This window comes from Capricornis sumatraensis, chromosome 18 (assembly GCF_032405125.1).
Source record: "Capricornis sumatraensis isolate serow.1 chromosome 18, serow.2, whole genome shotgun sequence".
Classification (NCBI taxonomy): Eukaryota; Metazoa; Chordata; class Mammalia; order Artiodactyla; family Bovidae; genus Capricornis; species Capricornis sumatraensis.
The window spans coordinates 21,367,369-21,392,270 of NC_091086.1; the positions used below are offsets into that span (position 1 = coordinate 21,367,369).

Here is a 24,902-nt window from a genome sequence, read left to right on the forward strand (position 1 = left end):
AAGAAAGTCAAATAAATGGTCGGTGTATACAATAAGGCACTAAAAGGCTGAGATGAAAAATATTAATCTAAAGGAAATAACACCTGGCCACACAGATAAGCATACTAGAACTGAACTGAGTTCTAGCTCATGCAAGACTGTTTAGTCCTTTTACTGTTTATTGCAGCAGATAAAGCATGACAATAGTAAAGATAAGAATGCCAAGTCCTAGTCAGTTGAGAGGCCTGACTACTTATCATGCCAATCAAAAACTACAGACCTATGATGCCAATATAAAAATCAGAGGGAAAAGAAATTTCCTGTCTAATTTTAGGAAGGAAGAAAAATCTGAAACAAGTAAGTTTTATAACTGTAAATGCTAATAAGAGCAAATAGAAATAGCAGTTTTAATAATAAGTATCCTTTTTTTTTTTTTTTTTGCTGCACTGCATAGCTTGTGGAATCTTAGTTCCCTGATCAGGGATCGAACCTGGGCCCTTGGGAGTGAAAGCTCACTAATGAACTGCCATGGAATTCACAATAAGCATCTTTCTTAAACCCAGCACATTTTCAAGTTCCAGACCAAGAGAATGCTTTCATCTGCTCCATCCTGTAATCTCATGTTAGAACTTCAGGGCATTCACTGTGTCTTCTTCACTGAATAGTAAACCTAAATGTCCATCACTCTATTCACCACAAGTTTTGTAAAACTGGACATGCTTAATCACCATGCAATGATAATAATGGATAATGGCCCTGATGTCCACCAAAAGGAGTTACAAAATTCAGAAATACATTTTGAAATGTCAAAGAGGGAATAAATCACATTCAGGATAGCTTTAGTGTTAGATATTTTATTATGTGCACTTATTCTGTGTTATACATTATGTAACATGTACACACTTATGGTATATATGTATGCACATACACATAGCTAGTCTACTAGTATCATGACACATTGGAATACTGTAAATAATTCCTTCTAGGTGAAAAAGTTTACAAATACCTTTTCCTCTACTATCTAACAAAAAAAGGTGACAATTATGCCTGTTCACCTTACTTGACTGGTTAAAAATAACAATCTTTGCTGAAACAGATGATTTCTCATGGGGAAGTGAAGGGAAGGAGGTGGGCAAAATATGGAGGTATCTGAGAGCAAAGCATATTCCGCATACTGTTATGTAAAAAGTACACACTGGCAGTAAATAAGATAATCAGTAACCAATGTACAAATTACTACAAAAGTCCTTTAATCCTAAATACAGAATAGGCTCATATTAAATATTCAGTATTCTTGTTTTTTCCATTTTGAGACAATAGGCAAAGGAAAAGGTAGACTCATAACCACTCTTCTGAAGGTCAAGGCTCTCTTGGCTTGCATGAAGGGTGACACATTATTCCACAAAATACCATACTAGACATTGACTCTTACGATTATACAGTGGAAGTGAGAAATAGATTCAAGGGATTACATATGATAGACAGAGTGCCTGAAGAACTATGGATAGAGGTTCATGACATTGTACAGGAGACAGGAATCAAGACCATCCCCAAGAAAAAGAAATGCAATAAGGCAAAATGGTTGTCTGAAGAGGCCTTACAAATAGCTGAGAAAAGAAGAGAAGCAAAAGGCAAAGGAAAAAAGGAAAGATATATCCATCTGAATGCAGAGTTCCAAAGAATAGCAAAGAGAGATAAGAAAGCCTTCCTAAGTGATCAATGCAAAGAAATAGAGGAAAACAACAGAATGGGGAAGACTAGAGATCTCTTCAAGAAAATTGGAGATACCAAGGGACCATTTATTTCATTCAAAGATGGCCACAATAAAGGACAGAAATGGTACGGACCTACAGAAGCAGAAGATATTGAGAAGAGGTAGCAAGAATACACAGAACAACTATACAAAAAAGATCTTCATGACCCAGATAATCCTGATGGTGTGATCACCCTAGAGCTAGATATACTGGAATGCGAAGTGGGCCCTAGGAAGCATCACTATGAACAAAGCTAGTGGAGGCAATGGAGTTACAGTTGAGCTATTTCAAATCCTAAAATATGATGCTGTGAAAGTGCTGCCCTCAATATGCCAGCAAATTTGGAAAACTCAGCAGTGGCCACAGGACTGGAAAAGGTCAGTTTTCATTCTAATCCCAAAGAAAAGCAATGCCAAAGAATGTTCATACTATGGCACAATTGCACTAATGCTTAAAATTCTCCAAGACAGGCTTCAACAGTACGTGAACCATGAACTTCCAGGTGTTCAAGCTGGATTTAGAAAAGGCAGACGGACCAGAGGTGAAATTGCCAACATCCGCTGGATCATCGAAAAAGCAAGAGAGTTCCAGAAAAAAAACATCTATCTCTGCTTTATTGACTAAGCCAAAGCCTTTGACTGTATGGATCACAACAAACTGCAGAAAATTCTTAAAAGAGATGGGAATACCAGACCACCTTACCTGCCCCCACAGAAATCTGTATGCAGGTCAAGAAGCAAGTTAGAACTGGACATGGAACAATGGACTGGTTCCAAATCAGGAAAGGAGTATGTCAAAGCTGTATATTGTCACCCTGCTTATTTAACTTATATGAAGAGTACAGCATGAAAAATACCTGACTGGATGAAGCACAAGCTGGAATCAAGACTGCCAGGAGAAATATCAATAACCTTAGATATGTAGATGACACCACCTTTATGGCAGAAAGTGAATAACTAATGAGCCTCTTGATGAAAGTGAAAGAGAAGAGTGAAAAAGTTGGCTTAAAACTCAACATTGAAAAAACAAAGATCATGGCATCTGGTCCCATCACTTCAGGGCAAATAGATGGGAAAACAGTGGAAACAGTGACAGACTTTATTTTTTTGGGCTCCAAAATCACTGCAGATGGTGACTGAAGCCATGAAATTAAAAGACACTTGCTCCTTGGAAGAAAAGCTCCGACCAACCTAGACAGCATATTAAAAAGCAGAGACATTATTTTGCCAACAAAAGTCCCTCTAGTCAAAGCTATGGTTTTTCTAGTAGTCACATATGGATGTGAGAGTTGGACTATAAAGAAAGCTGAGTGCCGAATTGATGCTTTTAAACTGTGGTGTTGGAGAAGACTCTTGAGAGTCCCTGGACAGCAAGGAGTTCAAACAAGTCAATCCTAAAGGAAATCAGTCCTGAATATCCATTGGAAGGAGTGATGCTGAAGCTGAAACTCCAATTCTCTGGCTACCTGATATGAAGAGCTGACTCACTGGTAAGACCTTGATGCTGGGAAAGATTGAAGGCAGGATGAGAAGGGGTTGACAGAGGATGAGATGGTTGGATGGCATCACTGACTCAATGGACATGAATTTGAGTAAACTCTGGGAGTTGGTGATGGAGAGGGAGGCCTGGCGTTCTGCAGTCCATGGGGTCAGAGTCGGACACGTTGAGAGAATGAACTGAACCATGGAAAGAGGACTGCAGTTGCTGCCAGGTAGTTTAGGTTCTACCAGTGTGTCGGTGCTCTCGGGGAAAAACAGGTTAACTTATCTGAACCATAATTTCCTTGTGCCAACCTGTCCCACCTTCCTCTTGGGTTCTTGTAAGAGATAAAGTGAAGTTGCTCAGTCGTGTCCGACTCTTCGCGACCCCATAGACTGTAGCCTACCAGGCTCCTCCGTCCATGGGATTTTCCAGGCAAGAGTACTGGAGTGGGTTGCCATTTCTTTCTCCAGAGGATCTTCCCAACCCAGGGATCGAACCCAGGTCTCCCACATTGTAGGCAGGTGCTTTACTGTCTGAGCCACCAGGGAAGTGTTAAAGTAAATGTCACTCAGTCGTGTCCGACTCTTTGCGACCCCATGGACTGTAGCCTACTAGGTTCCTCCGTCCATGGGATTTTCCAGGCAAGAATACTGGAGTGGGTTGCCATTTCCTTCTCCAGGAGATCTTCCCAACCCAAGGATCGAACCCAGGTCTCCTGCGTTGTAGGCAGATGCTTTACCATCTGAGCCAATGGGGAAGCTCTAAGGTGGAGCAGAAAAGGAAAAGGGCACTAAATTATTCACAAGTACAGGCTTATGTTGAATGTGAATGTGAATGTGAAGTCGCTCAGTCGTGTCCGACTCTTTACGACCCTGTGGACTGTAGCCCACCAGGCTCCTGCGTCCATGGCATTCTCCAGGCAAGAATACTGGAGTGGGTTGCCATTTCCTTCTCCAGGGGATGTTCCCAACCCAGGGATCGAACCCAGGTCTCCTGCATTACAGGCAGATGCTTTAACCTCTGAGCCACCAAGGAATCATAACATAAGCCACTAAGGCTTATGTTAGATACAGCTGATTGTCCAAATAATAAGCCTACTTTTTTTTTTTGCTAACAAAATCTGGACCTGTTTTGGGCAATAGAATGCTTAGTAATGGAGGACAAATCATGACTCTTTAAGCCAATTAGTTCATCTTTCTTTATCCAAATATCGTTTTTTGAATATCTGTTGTTGTTGTTCAGTAGCTCAGTTGTGTTCAACTATTTGTGACCCTATAGACTGCAGCAGGCCAGGCTTCCCTGTCCTTCACTGTCTCCCGGAGTTTGATCAAACTCATGTCCATTGAGTTGATGATGACATCCAACTATCTCATCCTGTTTACTCCCTTCTCCTCCTGCCTTCAATGTTTCCAAGCACCAGGTCTTTTCCAAGGAGCCAGCTCTTGACATCAGGTGGCCAAAGCACTGGAGCTTTAGCTTCAGCATCAGTCCTCCCGAGAATATTCAGGGTTGATTTCCTTTAGGATTGACTTGTTTGATCTCCTTGTTGTCCAAGGGACTCTCAAGAGTTTTCTCCAGCACCACAGTTCAAAAGCATTATTCTTCAGTGCTCAGCCTCCTTTATGGTCCAACTCTCACATCCATATATGACTACTGGAAAAACCATAGCTTTGACTCAAATATGGACCTTTGCTGGCAAACTGATGTCTCTGCTTTTGAATACAGTATATAGGTTTGTCATAGCTTTTTGAAGGCCTACCACAAACCAAACATTGTTCTAAGTGTTAGGAAAATAGTAAGGAAAACAGACAAAAATTCTGGTGGGGAAGATAGAAATCAATAATAAGCAAAACATATAGTCTATCAGAAAGTGGTAAGATAGTACAGAGAAGAAAGAAGTAGGGAAGAGCAGTTAGGGAGTGCCAAGCAAAGGTGGTCTAAGAGGGTCCCAGTGAGAGTATGATCTGATAGGTAAGGGGATGAGTCATTGGAAGCCTGGAGGAACTGCAGTCAAGACCAGGTATGAGCCCATACAATGGCCCCGGGGCAGGAAACAATGCCCAGCATGAACTCAGATCAACAAAGAGGCTGCCATGCCTAGAACAGAATGAAGGAGTGGGAACTCCAAGTAGGGGAAGTGAGACAGGTAAAAGGAGATGGGGGAACAGATCAGGCAGACCTTCGTAGGCAAACACTGATGCTTTGGCTTTCAAAAAATCCATTGGTAGGTTCTAAAAAAAATGAGTGATAAGATCTGCCTTACACTTTGAAAAGACCATTCTGGTAACCATGTTGAAAACAGACTTTCAAAAGCAGAGAGCAGTTAAAAAACAACTGTACTAATTTACGTAGGAGATGACTGTGGCTCCCACCAAGGTGGTAACAGTGAAAGTGGTCAGATTACATATCCTAGATTTGCTGACCAGATGGAAGGTATAAAAGAATGAGAGAAGTTAAAGATGATTCTAAAATTAACTGATATAGGGAAGATTTCAAGAGGAGTAGGTTTGGGATATAAGATTAGAGGTTCAATTTGGGACATGCTAAACTTAAGATGCATACTACTAAATACTTTTCAAATTATAAGCATATAGATGATATTTAAATCCATGAGACTTACAGCAAAGTAAGGCTAGAACAGAGAAGAAATTGAAGGCTAAGTAAAGAAGGTGACTAAAAGAAGGGGAAGTGATCAACAGTGCAAAATGCTGCTGACAGATCACTTAAGAAGAGGGCTGAGCAGCTGACTTGCAAGAATGAAGTAAGTTTAAGGGGGAATGGCAGCAGAGGAATTGGAGATGGCAAGCATAGACAGTCTTCCATGGAGTTTTTCTGGAAAGAGGAACAGAGCTAAAGAGCATTAGCTAGAGGGAACTATGGGGACAAAAGAGTTTTTGTTTGTTTTTTAAATGGGGAAAATACTGCACATTTTCATGCTGGTGGTAAATGATCCAGTAAAGAGGGTGCAGGACAGAAAGAAGAGAACTGTTGGAGTGTATCTGTAAGTGGGCAAGAGGTAGCTCTGGGTAAGAGGTAGGTCTGATAGATAGCACGCTTAAGAGGTAGAACTGATAGAGTGCTTGAAGAACTATGGATGAAGGTTTGTAACACTGCATAGGAGGCAGTGGTCAAAATCATCTCTAAGAGGAAGAAATGCAAAAAGGCAAAACGGTTGTCTGAGGAGGCCTTACAAATAGCTGAGAAAAGAAGAGGAGCAAAAGGCAAAGGAGAAAAGGAAAGATATATCCATCTGAATGCAGAGTTCCAAAGAATAGCAAGGAGAGATAACAAAGCCTTCCTAAGAGATCAATGCAAAGAAACAGAGGAAAACAATAGAATGGGAAAGACTAGAGATCTCTTCAAGAAAATCAGAGATACCAAGGGAACATTTCATGCAAAGATGGGCACAATAAAGGACAGAAACAGTATGAACCTAACAGAAACAGAAGATATTAAGAATAGGTGGCAAAAATACACAGAAGAACTATACAAAAAAGATCTCAATGAGCCAGATAACCAGGATGGTATGGTCACAGACCTAGAGCCAGACATCCTGGCATGCGAAGTCAACTGAGCCTTAAGAAGCATCCTTACGAACAAAGCTAGTGGAGGTGATAAAATTCCAGTTGAGCTATTTCAAATCCTGAAAGATGATGCTATGAAAGTGCTGCACACAATATGCCAATAAATTTGCAAAACTCAGCAGTGGCCACAGGAAAAGGTCAGCTTTCATTCCAATCCCAAAGTATGCAATGCCAAAGAATGCTCAAACTACTGCACAGTTCCACTCATCTCACATGCTAGTGAAGTAATGCTCAAAATTCTCCAAGACAGGCTTCAATAGTATGTAAGCCAAGAACTTCCAGATATTCAAGCTGGATTTATAAAAGGCAGAGGAACCAGAGATGAAATTGCCAACATCCATTGGAGAACAGAAAAAGCAAGAGAATTCCAGAAAAACATCTACTTCTGCTTTACTGATTATGCTAGCCTTTGACTGCATGGATCACAACAATTGGAAAATTCTTAAAGAGATGAGAATACTCTCGTATTACCTGCCTCCTGAGAAATCTGTATGCAGCTAAAGAAACAACAGTTAAAACTGGACAAAGAACAATGGACTAGTTCCAAAGTGGGAAAGGGGTACGTCAAGGCTGTATATTGTCACCTTGCTTATTTGACTTACATGAAGAGTACATCATGCAAAATACCTGACTGGATGAAGCACAAGCTGGAATCAAGATTGCTGGAAGAAATATCAATATCCTCAGATATGCAGATAACACCACCCTTATAGCAGAAAGCGAAGAGCAACTAAAGAGCCTCTTGATGAAAGTGAAAGAGGAGAGTGAAAAAGTTGGCTTAAAACTCAACATTCAAAAAACTAACATTATGGCATTCAGTCTCATCACTTCATGGCAAGTAGATGGGGAAACAATGGAAACAGTAACAGACTATTTTCTTGGGCTCCTAAATCACTGCAGATGGTGATTGCTGCCATGAAATTAAAGGACACTTGCTCCTGGAAGAAAAGCTATGACCAACCTAGACAGCATATTAAAAAGCAGAGACATTACTTTGCTGACAAAGATCCATCTAGTCAAAGCTATGGTTTTTCCAATAATCATGTATGGATGTGAGGGTTGGACCATAAAGAAAGCTGAGCACCAAAGAACTGATGTTTTTGAACTGTGGTGTTGGAGAAGACCCTTGAGAGTCCTTTGAACAGCAAGGAGATTAAACCAGCCAGTCCTAAAGGAAATCAGTCCTGAATATTCGTCGGAAGGACTGATGCTGAAGCTGAAGCTCCAATACTTTAGTCACCTGATGCGAAGAACTGACTTGCTGTAAAATATCCTGATGCTGGTAAACATTGAAGGCAGGAAGAGAAGGGTACAACAGAGGATGAGATGGCTGGATGGATCACCGACTGGATGGACATGAGTTTGAGCAAGCTCTGTGAGTTGGTGATGGACATGGAAGCCTGGCGTGCTAGAGTCCATGGGGTTGCAAAGAGAAGGACATAACTGAGCAGCTGAACTGAAGAGGCTGCAGGATCTAGTGCAGAAGTGGAGGAGTTGGTCTGGAGTATGAACAGCTACAGGGCAACAGGCAAGCAAATTGCACAGATACAGGTGAGTTGGTAGCTGTGGTGATACACGTTTTCTTCTCGTTGTTTATAGTAAAAAATCTCACTCCTCTTTGGCAGTGATTAGTCCTATGGGTCTAGTTTTGACCAATGGTATGCAAAGGGACATCTGGCAGGGGATTCTGGGAAAGATTGTCTTTCCCATAAAGAGAAAGGTCCAAGATAAGAAAGGCCTTTTACATTTTCCCTTCATTCTTACCTTGGATGCTATTTTATGAAGATATAATGCTTAGAGTTGGTGTGGACATCTTATTACTGTGATGGGAAATCCACTATGTATGTACCAGTAACTTTGCAAATGTGTGTAGACGGTAAGGTCCACAAGGGCAGAGGTCTTTTTCTGCTTCCCCCAACCCCAGTTTTATTAAGGTGTAACTGACAAAACTGTAAGATACTTAGGGTGTACAGTGTGATGATTTGACCTATTTATCCATTTTAAAAGGACTCCACAGGTCTTCATTTTGTTACCTGGTGTATCCAAGGTGTCCAAAAAGAGTGTCTGGCACATAGTACACACTCAATACATATTTGCTAAATAAATGAAGTATTATCAAATGGGTTGTGCTTTTAAGAAATTCACTGTACATTGATATATACTAGCAAATAAAGAAATAATTACACTCCCATGCTCTAAGTGGTAAAATAGGGGAAAGCACTGGATGTTAGCTAACCTTGACTCTGAAAGGAAATGAACTTCTTTGCAGATTGTGAAAATAAGCTTCCACCATTTGAATGTTAATTATAAAATGTTTTGCCTCATATGAATATTTTGATAATTTCTTTATAAAAATAAATTGAAAAGAAATTTATTTTATATGATCCTTATATTCTTCCTTAGTAAGACACAACTAGGGCCATGATCTAGGAGAACATTTGTTTTATTCATTAACTTCATTGTTCTCTCTTGTCTCCATCTTTTTTTTTTTTTTTTTGACCTAGGAGTACAAGCATACTGATGAAACATTTTACCACAGCTATCACCAGTTTTTATTGAAAAGCACACAGGATGCCCTGTTTTAAACATTTAAGAGTTTCAATGTCTGCTTTTTTCTTTAGAAGAGTTATATTTCTTTGTTCCATGCCAGGAGGCTTTTTCCTCCTTTCATTTTTAGCAGATAAAGCATTATCTTTTTCTTCTGGAATCATTTCTGTGTACCTGAGTACAATCCTTTATTATACGACAGAAGATAAAGTATTTGCAATTTTATTATAGGAGCACACATGTGGCATTATATATACAGGAATAAAATTAAAGCTGAAGTATCCAAAGCTTGGAATAAAATCATATTTTTGCTGCTAAAGGCAAGAAAAATTATTTAGTCTACAGTAATGAGTAAGTAGCAGCAAAACAAATATTTGGTTGACTGTGGAAAGCCAATGTTTTCATTACTTGTTACAAGCATAAAAGCTAAAAACAGGCTGACCAAGCACATTCTAACAGCAAATAACACATGCATTCATCAATTCTCTGGTATATGTATTATAAAACTATGATTCCTAATTTCTGGATTTATATGTAATGGAGGCATAACTGACTTTGCCTTAAATATAGTATATGCTATTATGCATATATGCATACATATATATTTATATTGTCCATTTATTTTTAAAAGATCTATTGCCAATTTTTTATTGGTAGAAGATACACTTCCTGCCCTTAAAAGTGCTTCCATCTAGTACAATATACTTAGCATATTAACAAACTTGTTAATAAATTATTTACCTACACATGTAAATAACTCCTTTGATAATCTGCAAAATGGTCATATTTGCTGAATGCTTGCTATGTTCAGAAGTCTGTAATTGGTAATCTATATATATATTACTTAAATTGTTGTACCTAATTTATTTATTATATTCAGATCTTAAAGATAAGGAAACAGGCTCAGAAATAACTCCCCTATCCCCAAAGGTTGCCCATCCCCCAAATCAGAGTAACAAAGCCTGCATCTATCTGAGAATTCTGTAAAATCATATTCCTGATAGTACAGCAGGGACAAGCAAATAGTTCAAGGAAAGGACATTACATATAGTGCAACATACATACATTTATTCACTCATGCAAAACTACAAACATATAGCGTATGCAAATGTAACAAAATGTAAACTACCGGCAAAACAAAGAAAAGATGTAAAGAATCACTGTATTCTTGCTACTTTTTGTAAGTTTAAAATTTTCAAAAGTAATCATTTCTTATGATTTGAATGCTTAATTCCCGTGATCTTTGGAAAATCAGTTTTTCTAGGCTTTAAAAAAGAGATTTAATTCTGTTCAGCATATAGCCAATGAGCATCTCATTTATAAAACCTCATGTCAGGTCCTACAGATCAGCTGGAGTAATGTTCTGAGTGTGATACCCAGACTGCACTTGGAGTATCAGCTTCACTTGAAAACTTGATAGAAACTCAAATTCTTCAGTTCCACCCTAGGACCACTTATGCTCTACAGAACATAAGAGCAGTAATAGGGAATAGGATGCTAAACTGTTTGAAAGTAAGATTATGGAGAACAGCATTAGATGATTTTACATTTAATTTGGTACACAATAAGACACTACAGAAGGTTTAATACAAGGTTTAATGACCAGAGGAATAATACAATAATTGTATTAAGAAGATCACTCTCGTAGTAGTGTATAGAATGTGTTACTTCTGGGAGATTCGGGAGGAAAAGAGCACTGTAAGTTTTTTATAAGTGTGCCAAGAAAGATGTGTTAAGAACCTGAACTAGCCTATGGGACTAGAAGGGGACAGATGAGAGATTTCACAGTGGGTGAGTGTATTGGCTGAATGAGATACAGGCACAGGATAAGCAACTGTGGTGAGAAGAGCTGAAGAGGTAAGGGAGAGACGAGAGGGAGCAAAGGTTACTGAGATTTCACGCCTGGGTGGTTGATAGAAGAGTTTGGATCCAGATGAATTCAAGAAAACTTCCTATAGCTGGGCCTTTTAAAGGCCAAGATCCCAGCCTTATAATCCTATAAAAGCATGTTCTTCTAAACAGTGTCAAGTAAGGAAGTGGTGATTCCAGCCTTAACATTCTATAAAGCATGTTCCTCTAAACAGTGTCATGTAAGGAAGTGCTTTTCAGACGTGCAGATTTTAGAGATCTAAAAACATTCCAAACAAACGTAATGGATGAGTTGCTTTTTAATTTCATAAATTAAGAACTCCAAAAAAAAAAAAAAAAACCAAAAAACTTCTTTTAGCTGTTGAGAGTGAAAGCTGGTAAAACTACTTTGGAGAAAAATGTCAATATCCAGGGGAGGTGTTCGTGTTCTGCTGAGCACGGCTTGTGTATTGTGTATTTGCTTCTCCCTCACTGCAGGCAGGGAAGCCATCAGGGAAGCCCCATCGCTAAGAACATACATCAGCTGAATCAGAGCTCTGACCCCTTCTACTTATTGGATTGGGACCTAGAGTTCAGTTTCCTTCATCTGTAAAATGTAGATAATAACAGTGTCTACCTATTGTTTTGAGGATTAACTAAATTAATACATATGAGGCACTTAGAACAGTGCCCATGCCCAGTACATAACAGTGGTAAACACTGCCTGCCAATAGGATCATCAAGATGTTGACAATCCAGATCTAGCAATTCCATTCCAAGACCTTACCGAGAGAAACTCTTTATTTACGTGCACAGTAAATGCTTAAGGATGTTTTCTGCAGAATGTTTAAAATAGAAAATATACGGAAAGAATGTCAAAGTCTATGAACAGGTATAAGCATTCAGTGAATACACCATTTAAAATGAATAAAGATGTAGTACATTTAAAAACAGACAAGTGTGGAAAGCATAATGCTAAGTGCAAATATAAGGTGCAACTGGATACACAGCATTTGATAATGCTTATTTTAAGGGGCATACTAACAATATTATTATTTTTAATGACTATATACAAATATATGTAGTAAAAGTTTAAAAATATGCACAGGAAGGAAACACACTTACTTCTGGGTAGTGGATACTTTTGAGGAGGGAGAGAAACTAAACTGGAGAGTACATATATATACAGATGACTTAATATATGTAAATTCACATTAAAAAACCCTCTAAAACAAGGGTGAAAAAAATATTCTGGTTAGTTAGGTAAAATATAGGTTAAATCCCTGTACTTCTCTGTGTTTTAAAAATATTTCATAAGGTAAAAAGGGGAAAAAGCAGAAGAAAAAATGGCAGCCCATCAATTTGAATAAAATTTAAAACTCACATCTTAATGAAATGTAGAAGAATTAGAAAAGCTGAAGAATAATAAAACATATTTTTATACAAAATCATCAATTTTTAACATTTTGCCACAGGTTTTATTATTTTCTCTCCCTTTGCATATTTTCTCTCAACCCCTTGAATGTAGTTTACCATGGCCCTTTAGTCCTTAATATTTCAGCTTGTAATTATTAGAACAAGGATGGCCTATTATGGAACTAAAGCATGATTATCAAATTCAGAAGATAAAAATTGATGCAATGCTTTAATACACCATCCACATTCCAATTTGTCAAGTACCTCAATGATGTTCTTTTTTAGCATTATTTTTTTTCCTTTGTTTCAAGAGTCAGTCTAAGATCATGTACAGCATTTAGTTAAACATCTCTTTACTCTCCTTAGCCTTTCTTTGTATTTTATAAATGGACATTTTTTGAAGAATATAGGGCAGTTGTTTTTTTAATAAACAAGTTTGGGTTTGTCTGATGCTCCCTTATTAGAATTCAGGCTAAAGCACCATATGAGGGACTTTTCATCCTTCTCAAGGTATCATTAGGAGATACGTGGTGCCCCTCACTGCTGATGTTAATTCTGATGAGCCAATCAAGGGCTTCCCTGGTGGCTCAGCTGGTAAAGAATCTCCCTGCAATGTGAGAAACCTGGGTTCGATCCCTGGGTTGCGAAGATCCCCTGGAGAAGGGAACGGCTACCCACTCCAGTATTCTGGCCTGGAGAATTCCACGGACTGTAAAGAGTCAGACACGATTCAGCGACTTTCATTTTCAATCAAGGTGTTATTTGATTTCTCTAGAGAGAAACAATGCATGTATTTCATATTGCAACTAATAAGCAATCAGTGGGGAGGTACTTTAAGATCATGCAAATACATCGCTCTTCATCAAACAGTCCCCATACATTTAGTATCCTTTGATAATTTTTAGCCAAACCCATCTTAACTATGAAAACTTCAATTCTACCACACTTTGCACATCTACTGGTTGGCATCTTACTGTAAGAAGACTTTCTTTTGCTTCTAAGTATTTATTTACTCATTTATAGCTTATGGACTCACAGATATTATTTTAAATTTCATTCCTGTTCTAAATTACTATTTTTTGCATTTTCTTTTTTTTTTTAATATTTATTTTTGTCTGTGCTGAGTCTTCACTGCTGTGCAAGGGCTTTCTTTAGTTGCAGTGTGAGGGCTTCTCATTGTAGGGCTTCTCTCGTGAATCCCAGGCTCTAGGCACTCGGGCTTCAGTAGTTGTGGCTCATGGGCTCCAGAGCTTGGGCTCAGTTGCCCCTAGGCATGTGGCATTTTCCTGACCAGGGATAGAACTGATGTCCCTTGCATTGCAAGGCAGATTCTTAACCACTGGACCACCAGGGAAACCCATATTTTTTGCCTTTTCTTATTAAGGTAAAAATCCACATAAAATTCACTATGTTTAAATGTGTAAGTCAGTGATTTTTAGTACAATCATAATATTGTACAATCATCACCACTATATAATTCTAGAACAGTTCCATCACCCAAAAAAGATATGGTACCTCTTAGCAGAAACACTCTGAAAAGTGAGTCACAATTTTCACCACCCTGCAGCCCCTGGCAACCACTAATCTTTTTGTCTCTATGGATTTGCCTATTCTGGATACTCCATATAAATGGAATCATGCCATGTGACCTTTTGTGTCTGGCTCTTTCATTTAGCGTAATGTTTTTAAGGCTCATCCATGATGTAGCATGTGTCAGTACTTCATTCCTTTTTATGGTTGAATTACATTTCATTGCATGGAACTATATTTTGTCAGGTTGTTTCTGTTTGGTTTGTTTCTACTTTTCAGCTATCATGGATAACTGCTGTGAACACTGTGTACAAGTTTTTGTTTGAACTCTTGTTTTCAATTACTTTAGGTATATAGCTAGGAATGAGATTGATGGGTCATCTGTTTAATTCAACGCTTAAATTTTTTGAGGAAGTGTTAAATTTTTTTCTACAGTGGTTGTACCATTTTACAAGCCCACTGGCAATGTATGAGGGTTCCAATTTTTCCATATCCTTGCCAAAACTTCTTCCCTATTCCCTTCCTCTTTCCCTTCCTTCTTTTCTTTTAAAATTAAAGACATCCTAGTAGGTGTAGAATAGTACCTGACTGTGGTTTTGATTTGCATTTCCCTGATAGCTAGTGATGTTGAGTATTTTTCATCTTATTGGCTGCCTGTATATCTTCTCAGAATAAATGTTTTGCCTATTTTTACACTGGGCTGTTTACCCTTGTGTTCTTGAGTTGTACATCCTCAATTAGCTGCAGCTCAAATTATTCCATATGTGACCTGGGAGTAGGGAGGGGCCTTTCAAGATGCCTCCTATGACTTCTTGACACTTGGCTTGCATAACAGGTGATCCAGGCTTAAGAATACTGCTTTTCTCCAAAGAGCTCTGTTTCCTCTCACTGGCAAATAGTATTAGAAACCAATATCTGGGTGCTAGGTGTGTTCATTGCTGTTGATTTTCTGCTTTTAGGTCTTTTTAGCAATCATAGGTAGGAAATACACATATCTATGTATATATACAAGAGAGTTCCAGAAGAACATCTATTTCTGCCTTACTGATTATGCCAAAGCCTTCGACTGTGTGGATCACAATAAACTGCGGAAAATTCTGAAAGAGATGGGAATACCAGACCATCTAACCTGCCTCTTGAGAAATCTGTATGCAGGTCAGGAAGCAACAGTTGGAACTGGACATGGAACAACAGCCTGGTTCCAAATAGGAAAAGGAGTACGTCAAGGCTCTATATTGTCACCCTGCTTATTTAACTTATATGCAGAGTACATCATGAGAAATGCTGGACTGGAAGAAACACAAGCTGGAATCAAGATTGCCGGGAGAAATATCAATCACCTCAGATATGCAGATGACACCACCCTTATGGCAGAAAGTGAAGAGGAGCTAAAAAGCCTCTTGATGAAAGTGAAAGAGGAGAGTGAAAAAGTTGGCGTAAAGCTCAACATTCAGAAAATGAAGATCATGGCATCTGGTCCCATCACTTCATGGCAAATAGATGGGGAAACAGTGGAAACAGTGTCAGACTTTATTTTTGGGGGCTCCAAAATCACTGCAGATGGTGATTGCAGCCATGAAATTAAAAGAAGCTTACTCCTTGGAAGAAAAGTTATGACCAACCTAGATAGTATATTCAAAAGCAGAGACATTACTTTGCCGACTAAGGTCCGTCTAGTCAAGGCTATGGTTTTTCCTGTGATCATGTATGGATGTGAGAGTTGGACTGTGAAGAAGGCTGGCTGGATGGCATCACGGACTCAATGGACGTGAGTCTGAGTGAACTCCAGGAGATGGTGATGGACAGGGAGGCCTGGCGTGCTGTGATTCATGGGGTCGCGAAGAGTCGGACACGACTGAGCGACTGAACTGAACTGAACTGATGTATATACATATATATGAAATTATGAGTTTATGCAAATTCATTCCCTCTCCCAGAGTGTTTATCTTCCCTCTTTCTGTATTTTTTATTTCCTTTCTTCTCTGATGAGAACTCTGGCTCCCTACAACATCAACATATGCATTCATTTACTAAATCTCATTCATAAACAGCTTTATAATTAGTGGGTCTATAGAACAACAAAAATAAAACCTCCTAAGAAGAGTTCAAAATTTGTTGGCTATTCTCATCTTCCCCCCAGACCAAACATAATATAGTCAAAATACCAAGTTCAAAGTTTGAATTAATTTTCTCTTTCTTTTATCCTTCATCAGTGTAATGTTATTCATTTGACTTATAGTTGGGTTTATTTGTTTCTGTTTACATTCAGTTTTAGTCTTTTTTTTCTTCCTGTGCTTGCTGATTTAATTTAATTTTTAAAACACATAGAACATATTTCCCAAAGTCAAAACCACACCAAAAGACAAACACAGACCAGTGTTACTGCCTCCCCATCTCTTCCACCCATTCTTGCTCTTCTGCTCCTTACAGACAACGAACTTCACTGTTCTCTAGCTTATCCATCCCATGCTTTTTTTTTTTTTTTTGCAAAAGTAAGGGTGTATGTGTACACTTATTTCCTCACTTTTCCCTCACATAAAAGTAAACATATGGCATATGCATAGCATATACTTAGTTTTTTCACTTATTTTCAAAGAATAATAAAAAAAAAGTTTAAGACTCTAAAAAGGTATTTTCAAGGATTCCCTTGGGAAGGAAGTAGTAAATTACGAGTTTTCTCCTATCTTTATTTGAAGTAGTCCCCTAGTAATCCCTTTTCAGCATTAGCTTTACAACACAGAGATTGCTAAAAGAAAAACAAAACAACTGATAATTGAAAACAAACAATATTGTCATTTCCTATGATTCTACTGGATATCTGGACTTTTAAAAGTTTATTTTTGCTATGGAAGAGTAAAAAAAAAAAAATGTATTTCAGAGAAGCAACTGGCATGCCTGTGTTGTAAACCTGAAGAGGCAATGGTGATAAGAAAAAGACTCAAGTTCCTCAACAGAATATGAGAACTGAAAAAAGGCAATGAGTATGGATGACTGTTGACTTTTAAAAGGACAATTTTTGCAGCCACTATGGAAAACAGTACAGAGGATCCTTTAAAAACTAAAAATAAAGCTACCATCTGATCCAGTAAACCCACTTCTGGGCATATATCCAGAAAAGATAAAAATTTTAATTAGAAAAGATATGTGCACTGCAATGTTCACAGCAGCACCATTTACAACAGCCAAGACATGGAAGCAACCTAAGCACCCATCGACAGACAACTGGACTAAGAAGACATACACAACGGATATTACTCAGCCATAAAGAAGGATGAAATATTGCTATCTGCAGCAACATGGATGGACTTAGAGATTATATTACACTTTAGTGCAAGTATTATACTAAATGAAGTACATCAGATAGAAAAAGACACATATATGATAACACTTGTATGTGGAACATAAAAATTAACATTAATGAATACAAAAATAGAACAGATTCACAAACAGAAAACAAACTTATGGTTAACAAAAGGAAAAGGGAGGTGGGAAGGAATAAATTAGAAGTGTGGGATTAACAGGTTTAAATTGCTACACATAAAATAAATAAGCAACAAGGATTTACAGTGAAGCACAAGGAACTATATTCGATCTTGTAATTACCTATAACGGAGAATAATCTGGAAAGATATATCAGTTCAGTTCAGTCGCTCAGTCATGTCGGACTTTTCGCGACCCCATGAATCGCAGCACGCCAGGCCTCCCTGTCCATCACCAACTCCCGGAGTTCATGCAAACCCATGTCCATCGAGTCGGTGATGCCATCCAGCCATCTCATTCTCTGTCATCCCCTTCTCCTCCGGCCCCCAGTCCCTCCCAGCATCAGTCTTTTCCAATGAGTCAACTCTTCGCATGAGGTGGCCAGAGTATTAGGTGGCCAAAATATATGTGTGTACATGTATATACAAACTGAATCACATGCTGCATACCTGAAACTAACACAATATTATAAATAAACTATTTTTAAAGTTCTTAAAATGTTTGTCAGTCAGTTGTGTCCAACTCTGCGACTCCATGGACTGGAGCCTGCCAGGCCCCTCTGGTCCATGAGATTCTCCAGGCAAAAATGCTGGAGTGGGTTGCCATTCCCTTCTCCAGGGGATCTTCCCAACAGAGGGATTGAACCTGAGTCTCCTGTATTGCAGGCAGATGCTTTACCATCTGAGCCACCAGCGAAGTCAATAATTCTATTTAATAAACTATACTTTTATTTTTTTTAAAGGACAATTTTCATACAGTTGTGAAGTTAAGAACCTAGATCCCAAGAAATAATTAGAAGCTGTAAAAAGAGACAGGATTTTTAAGATTGCTCCTTTCAGAAGTAGATCAACAGTGGAAAACAGAATTTGAAAGGAAATAACAAACTTCTTCTACAGAAGAAACAAAGTTAAAACATCATCTTTAAGGTCAGGGGAGAAATAAGCAGATACCAGACAAAGGGAAAAAAGTTTGTGGATGTGGAGAGACTTTTGCACAAGAACAAGGATTGAGAAGAGAAAGTTCCTGAAGATCGTGGGGCTGGGTAGATAGCTGGTTAGCCTTAAAAAGAATTAGGGTCACCTTGTCATGAGTCAAAAGAGTCTGCAGAAATATGTGGCGAAACAAATCCTGTGGTGGAGAGGAGTGAAGTTGAGGAAGCTCATATCAGATGGTCTTCTGAAAAGAGTAAAGATGAGGTAATCTGTGAAAAGTTGGGGCAGGGAGGCAGCGTTGACACTGTGATGTGAGAACTGTGGAAAATGCTTGGCAGAGAGAGAGGCTACATGGAGAACCCAGAACAGAACGAACAATATAAATATGACAATCTCTGTACTGGAATTTATTCAGCTTTGAGTTTAATAATGTAAAGTACACTTACCTACATTAAAACCAGGGATGTCAATAACAAGTAAACTCTTTCAATTTTTCCCTATTTCAGTGGAACATTTGCCAGATACTAAATGATGTGACTGTTCTGAAATTGCTGCCATCTTTTTATTATTGGACTAAAAATTTTAAGCTATCCCATAAAATCACAAACAATATATCAACTCAACAAAGAGTTGAACTTTTAAAAATACAGCACTTGCTAAGTCTGAACTAGAAATATGCATATTTGTGATTATAGGCACACATTGTATTTACATGTTATTTTAAGCTTGTAGTAATAACTATCTAAAGAATTCTCTTCACCATTATAAGTACTTAAAAGAATGAACTGATTTAAAGGTTAATGTTCAATAACATTGCTTTTACACAGTAAAACACCATTCTTTGAGAACAGTTTTCAGGAATGTCTCGATTTTTAGAGCCAAAAAAAAAAGCTGACTGCTCATAAAATAAAATGGTGGTGAATCCTAGTTCAGAGAGAGATTAAAAAGTGAGACAGTTAAAGAAACTGAAAAAACATTCTGTGAGATAACTCTGTGAAGCAAGTAGCATAATATGCTTTTTTCCTACTTTGTTTGAAGTCTGCCATAATTTCCTTTCAACACTCCTCTTACAACACAGATATTTTAAAAACAAACAAACAAACAAACTTTCTGGCAACTTAAAACTAGTAGAACTGTCACTGTTGGTTGCTCAGTAGTGTCTGACTTTTTGTGACCCCCATGGACTATAGCCTGCCAGGTTCCTCTGTCATGGAATTCTCCATGCAAGAATACTGGACTGGGTCATTACCGAACATTATAAAGTATATTTGCTTCATTACTGCCTATCCCAACTCACCACTGCCTATCCCAACTCACCCCATGCCTAACTAGAATGTAAGTCCCCTGAGAACAGATACTTATCATTTTATTCTTTGTTTTCTCAAGAGCCTTGAATGTTTAGACTAAGTACTCAATAAATATGGATTAATAGACAAAAAATCTGGAGAAGGAAATGGCAACCCACTCCAGTATTCTTGCCTAGAGGATCGTGTGGATGGAAAAGCCTGGTGGGCTGCTGTCCATAGGGTCGCACACAGTCGGATATGACTGAAGCTACTTAGCATGTATACATACATTGGAGAAGGAAATGGCAACCCACTCCAGTATTCTTGCCTGAAGAAACCCAGGGACAGAGGAGCCTGGTGGGCTGCCGTCTATGAAGCTGCACAGAGTTGGACACGACTGAAGTGACTTAGCGGCAGATAGAACATCAAATATATAATCCTAATGCATATAAAGGAAAATGTAATCCTAAGGAAAAAAGGTTTATATGATATAACATCAGCCCTGTGGATACTGGGAACTATATATTTGGTTGATTAGATCATTGCTAAATATCTAAGATACAGTCAAGAGTATAAATTGCTTTTTAAAGATTACCATTTTCTTTTGCATAAAATAAATGGTTTAAAGCTTATGTATATTTAATGAAATTATGTTTAATTAGATGAAAGACATATTTATTGTGAGCCTTCAGTATACATGTTATGGATTGATACAGAAGATTAATACAAGGCAGAATATGGTAAGTATCATAAGAAATTTACTGAGATATCCAGGGAAATGTATTTTGAAATGTCTGAGGTATGGAGCTAGAAATAGATTGGTGAACCAGCAACCATATCTTTTGTGGGATTTTGATTAGAGTCTAAGGGAGTTTGGGAAAGGTTTGTAGGTGGAAGAGTGTTTGAGATGGGGCACGAAGGACAATAATTCCAGAGACTAAAATGGTGGGAGAATGGTACAACAAAATTGTATAAGCAGTAAGCAATTTGACACAGACAAGAAAGGGTGGAGGGTAGTCAAAGATCCATGGGGCAGCTGGGGGAGAAGATGGAATCTGTCTGGGGAAATAATGGAAGAAAAGACTTCAAATCTGTTTTACAGCAGATTCTGAGTGCATATAATTTTCTTGAAAACAGGATGGGCATAGACTGAGAGTTTTTCTTGGCTTAGCTTATCTGACTTAATCCTCTAGACAATCATGTGAGACTGGTATTATTATAATTGTGGTGGGCAAACTGCTCCTCTGAGTCCATGTGACTCTAAGGGAGCTGATTCTATGGCATGAGAAATGGCATGTGCTTCAGGACTGTTCAATTAAAGCCTTTAGTTCTATAACTACAGTAATCATTATAGTAGCAGCAGCAATGTGGTGGTGTGAGATTTTTGTTGAGACCTCTGGGAAAAAGGAAAGCATCCTCTGTCCACTGGATTAGATTCAGGGAAGATATGAGGAGCTGATATGACTATTCAAACCCACAAGGGGGAAAACCTGAATGGCACAAATAAGGTGTGTATATGGGGACTGAGGTGGGGATGTGAAAGCAGAATGAAAAGATGGAGACACAGAAATCAAGGTCTACCTGACATTATTTTAGCCTCTGATAAAGCTGTGCCTGAAATCAGTTCTATCTATAGCTCCAAAATACCAATGGACTATTTCATGCAAAGATGGGCATAATAAGGGATAGAAACAGTATAGACCTAACAGAAGCAGAAGATATTACGAAAAAGTGGCAAGAATACATAGAAGAACTATACAAAAAGATTTTAATGACTCAGATAACCACGATGGTGTGATCACTCACCTAGAGCTAGACATTCTGGACTGTGAAGTCAAACGGGCCTTCGGAAGCATCACTATGAACAAAGCTAGCGGAGGTGATGGAATTCTAGCTGAGCTCTTTCAAATCCTAAAAGATGATGCTGTGAAAGTGCTCCACTCAATACGCCAACAAATTTGGAAAACTTAGCATTGGCCACAGAACTGGAAAAGGTCAGTTTTCATTCCAATCGCAAAGAAAGGCAATGCCAAAGAATGTTCAAACTACTGCACAACTGTGCTTATCTCACATGCTAGCAAAGTAATGTGCAAAATTATCCAAGCGAGGCTTCAACACTATGTGAATTGAGAACTTCCAGGTGTTCAAGCTGGATTTAGAAAAGGCAGAGGAACCAGAAATCAAATTGCCAACATCCAGTGGATCACAGAAAAAGTGAGAGAGTTCCAGAAAAACACTGACTTCTGCCTTATTGACTACACCAGTAGTCAATTGGAAAAGCCTTTGACTGCGTGGATCTCAACAAACTGTGGAAATTTCTTAAAGAGATGGGAATACCAGATTACCTTACCTGCCTTCTGAGAAATCTGTATGCAGGTCAAGAAGCAGCAGTTAAAACCAGACATGGAACCACGGACTGGTTCCAAATTGGGAAAGGAGTATGTCAAGGCTGTATATTGTTACCTTGCTTATTTAACTTACATGCAGAATACATCATATGAAATGCCAGGCTGGATGAAGCACAAGCTGGAATCAAGATTGCTAGGAGAAATACCAATAAACTCAGATATGTAGATAATACCGCCCTTATGGCAGAAAGTGAAGAGGAACTGAGGAGCCTCTTGATGAAAATGAAAGAGTGACAAAGCTGGCTTAAAACTCAACATTCAAAAAACTAAGATCATGGCATCCCATCCCATCACTTCATGGCAAATAGGTGGGGAAACAACAGAAACAGTGCCAGACTGTATTTTCCTGGGCTCCAAAATCAATGCAGATGGTGACTGCAGTCATGAAATTAAGAGATGCTTGCTCCTTGGAAGAAAAGCTATGATCAACCTAGACAGCATATTAAAAAGCAGAGACATTACTTTGCCGACAATTGTCTGTCTAGTTAAAGCTGTGGTTGTTCTAGTAGTCATGTATAGATGTGAGAGTTGGACCATAAAAAAGTAGAGTGCTGAAGAATTGATGCTTTGGAGCTGCGGTGTTGGAGAAGACTCTTGAGAGTCCCTTGGACAGCAAGGAGATCCAAACAGTTCATCCTAAAGGAAACTGGCTCTGAATATTCACTGGAAGGACTAATGCTGAAGCTCCAATACTTTGGCTACCTGATGCAAAGAACGGACTCATTGGAAAAGACCCCAATGCTGGGAAAGAGTGAAAGCAGGAGGAGAAGGGGACGACAGAGGATGAGATGGTTGGATGGCATCACCAATTGGATGGATGTGAGTTTGAGTAAGCTCCAGGAGTTGGTGATGGACAGGGAAACCTGGTGTGCTGCAGTCCATGGGGTTGCAAAGAGTGGGACACGACTGAGTGACTGAACTGAATTGCTAGCTCAAATATAAGCTTTTTAGAATGTCAATAAGCCTGATTAACTATTTGACACCGTAAGATTCCCAACTGATAGATAGAATGTCATTTCCATTTTACAAAAGAAGAAATTGAAGGATAGAGAAAGTAAATAAGTTGTCCAAGGTCACATAGGGCTTAAATAATAGATTTATAGCTCAAATTCATATTTGATGGCTTCAGGCCCATGTTGCTAACTATGAATTTTTTATTTCATGTGTTTTCATATATATGTGTATATATGTCTAAAAAAGAGAGTGAGGAGACAGAAAATCAGGATTTAACTTTAGTTTATTTTGGTATATAAAAATACTACCTACTACTCATTGAGCACACTATGCCTTTACCTAGAATTTCTCTAGGTGCCAATCATTACCAGCTTGTCCATATCTATGTCTAATGGGATCTCCTTGTCCACAGCTGCAGCTCCTTCTATTAGCCTCAGAGGCTAGAGTCAGGGGTAGCATGTGAGACATGCATGCTCCCAAGGGACTGTGACTTGTGTAGCTAGTCAAAATATGTGATAGGCCAATCAGGTTCCTTTCTTGAAAATACGGTGAGACTGAGCCAGTTGGTGGTAGGCAAAAAGATGTGCATATTCAGAGATAGGATGGGCATTATGATACCATGTGCAACACAGAATTCTACAGGAGATGAAAAAGAGAAGACTGAACAGAAAGAACAGTGCAGGGCACATGTAGAAGGAAAAGCAGAGACACAAAGCGGAAAGGAGACGGCCTATCTCTAGGAGGAGGACAACCTCAGTTTCTGGTCATATCTGTTCGGTTTCTGTCTCTGGGTATTCATGAGATTCCACTGTATGCTTACAAAAATTTCCTTTTCACTTAAGCTAGCTTGAATGGTTCCTGAAGCGTGAAACCAATAAAGTATAAACTTGAACAACAGGTCATCCAACTGAAATATCACAGTGAATTACCCATGCGGTAAGGTATTTTCTAGATAAAAAAAACTGAGGTTCAGCAAGTATAAGTAAATTTCCTAAGAAAAAGAACTACTATGAGATGAAGCTAGGATTAAACCTCAGGCTCTGTGTCTTAACTCCACAAATGTAAGAGTAGCTGGAACAAGGAAACATCAAGACAAGGAAACCAATTGGGAATTAATGACAACATTTTAGAAAGAGGTAGTGAGAAACACACCAAGAGCAAGGATGAGGTAACATAACTGAAGGGACAGGTAAAGATGGACAGGGTTGCCTGTGGGTCTAGGGAGGAAGGGCGAATAAGAGATGAAGGATGAGTGAAGAAGTGGAAGAAGCCAAAGATGATACTAAGATTTTTTAACTTGGCTGACTGAAAGAACATTGGTGCCATTAATAATACTAGTAGGGGAATTAGGTCAGGGGCTTATTTTTTTGGAGAAGAAAACACATTTAATTTTAGTCACTATTAGTTTTACATGGGTCTGAAGCTCAGAATTTTGGAATTATTTTAAATAACTGACTTCACTGAGGTCTTTGTAAAACTAAGTAAATCATCATATATATAGAAAAAATTCAGTACTGCACAAATACAAAGCTTTAAATTAAGAGATAAACACCATATTTAATCTTAAGAAGAGATTGCTTTAGATTTCTAGCCAGCTTTTACAGTGACAAATTTACTGTATCCAAATGACAAAGTGGAGCAACAAAATCAAAATCTAGTTATTTAGTCCTATACAGTCAACAGCATGTGTGCACACACACAC

The 24,902-nt window shown here is 38.5% G+C and overlaps 1 protein-coding gene and 1 non-coding gene across 3 annotated transcripts in view; both read right to left on the bottom strand.

Annotated features, from left to right (window-relative positions):
* Window positions 1–24,902, bottom strand: part of CWC27 (CWC27 spliceosome associated cyclophilin) — a 270,424-nt gene that overhangs the window by 78,789 nt on the left and 166,733 nt on the right. The window lies entirely within an intron of this gene.
* TRNAY-GUA (transfer RNA tyrosine (anticodon GUA)) lies at window positions 4,179–4,250 on the bottom strand. Its single transcript has one exon. It is a non-coding gene; the product is annotated as a tRNA-Tyr (tRNA).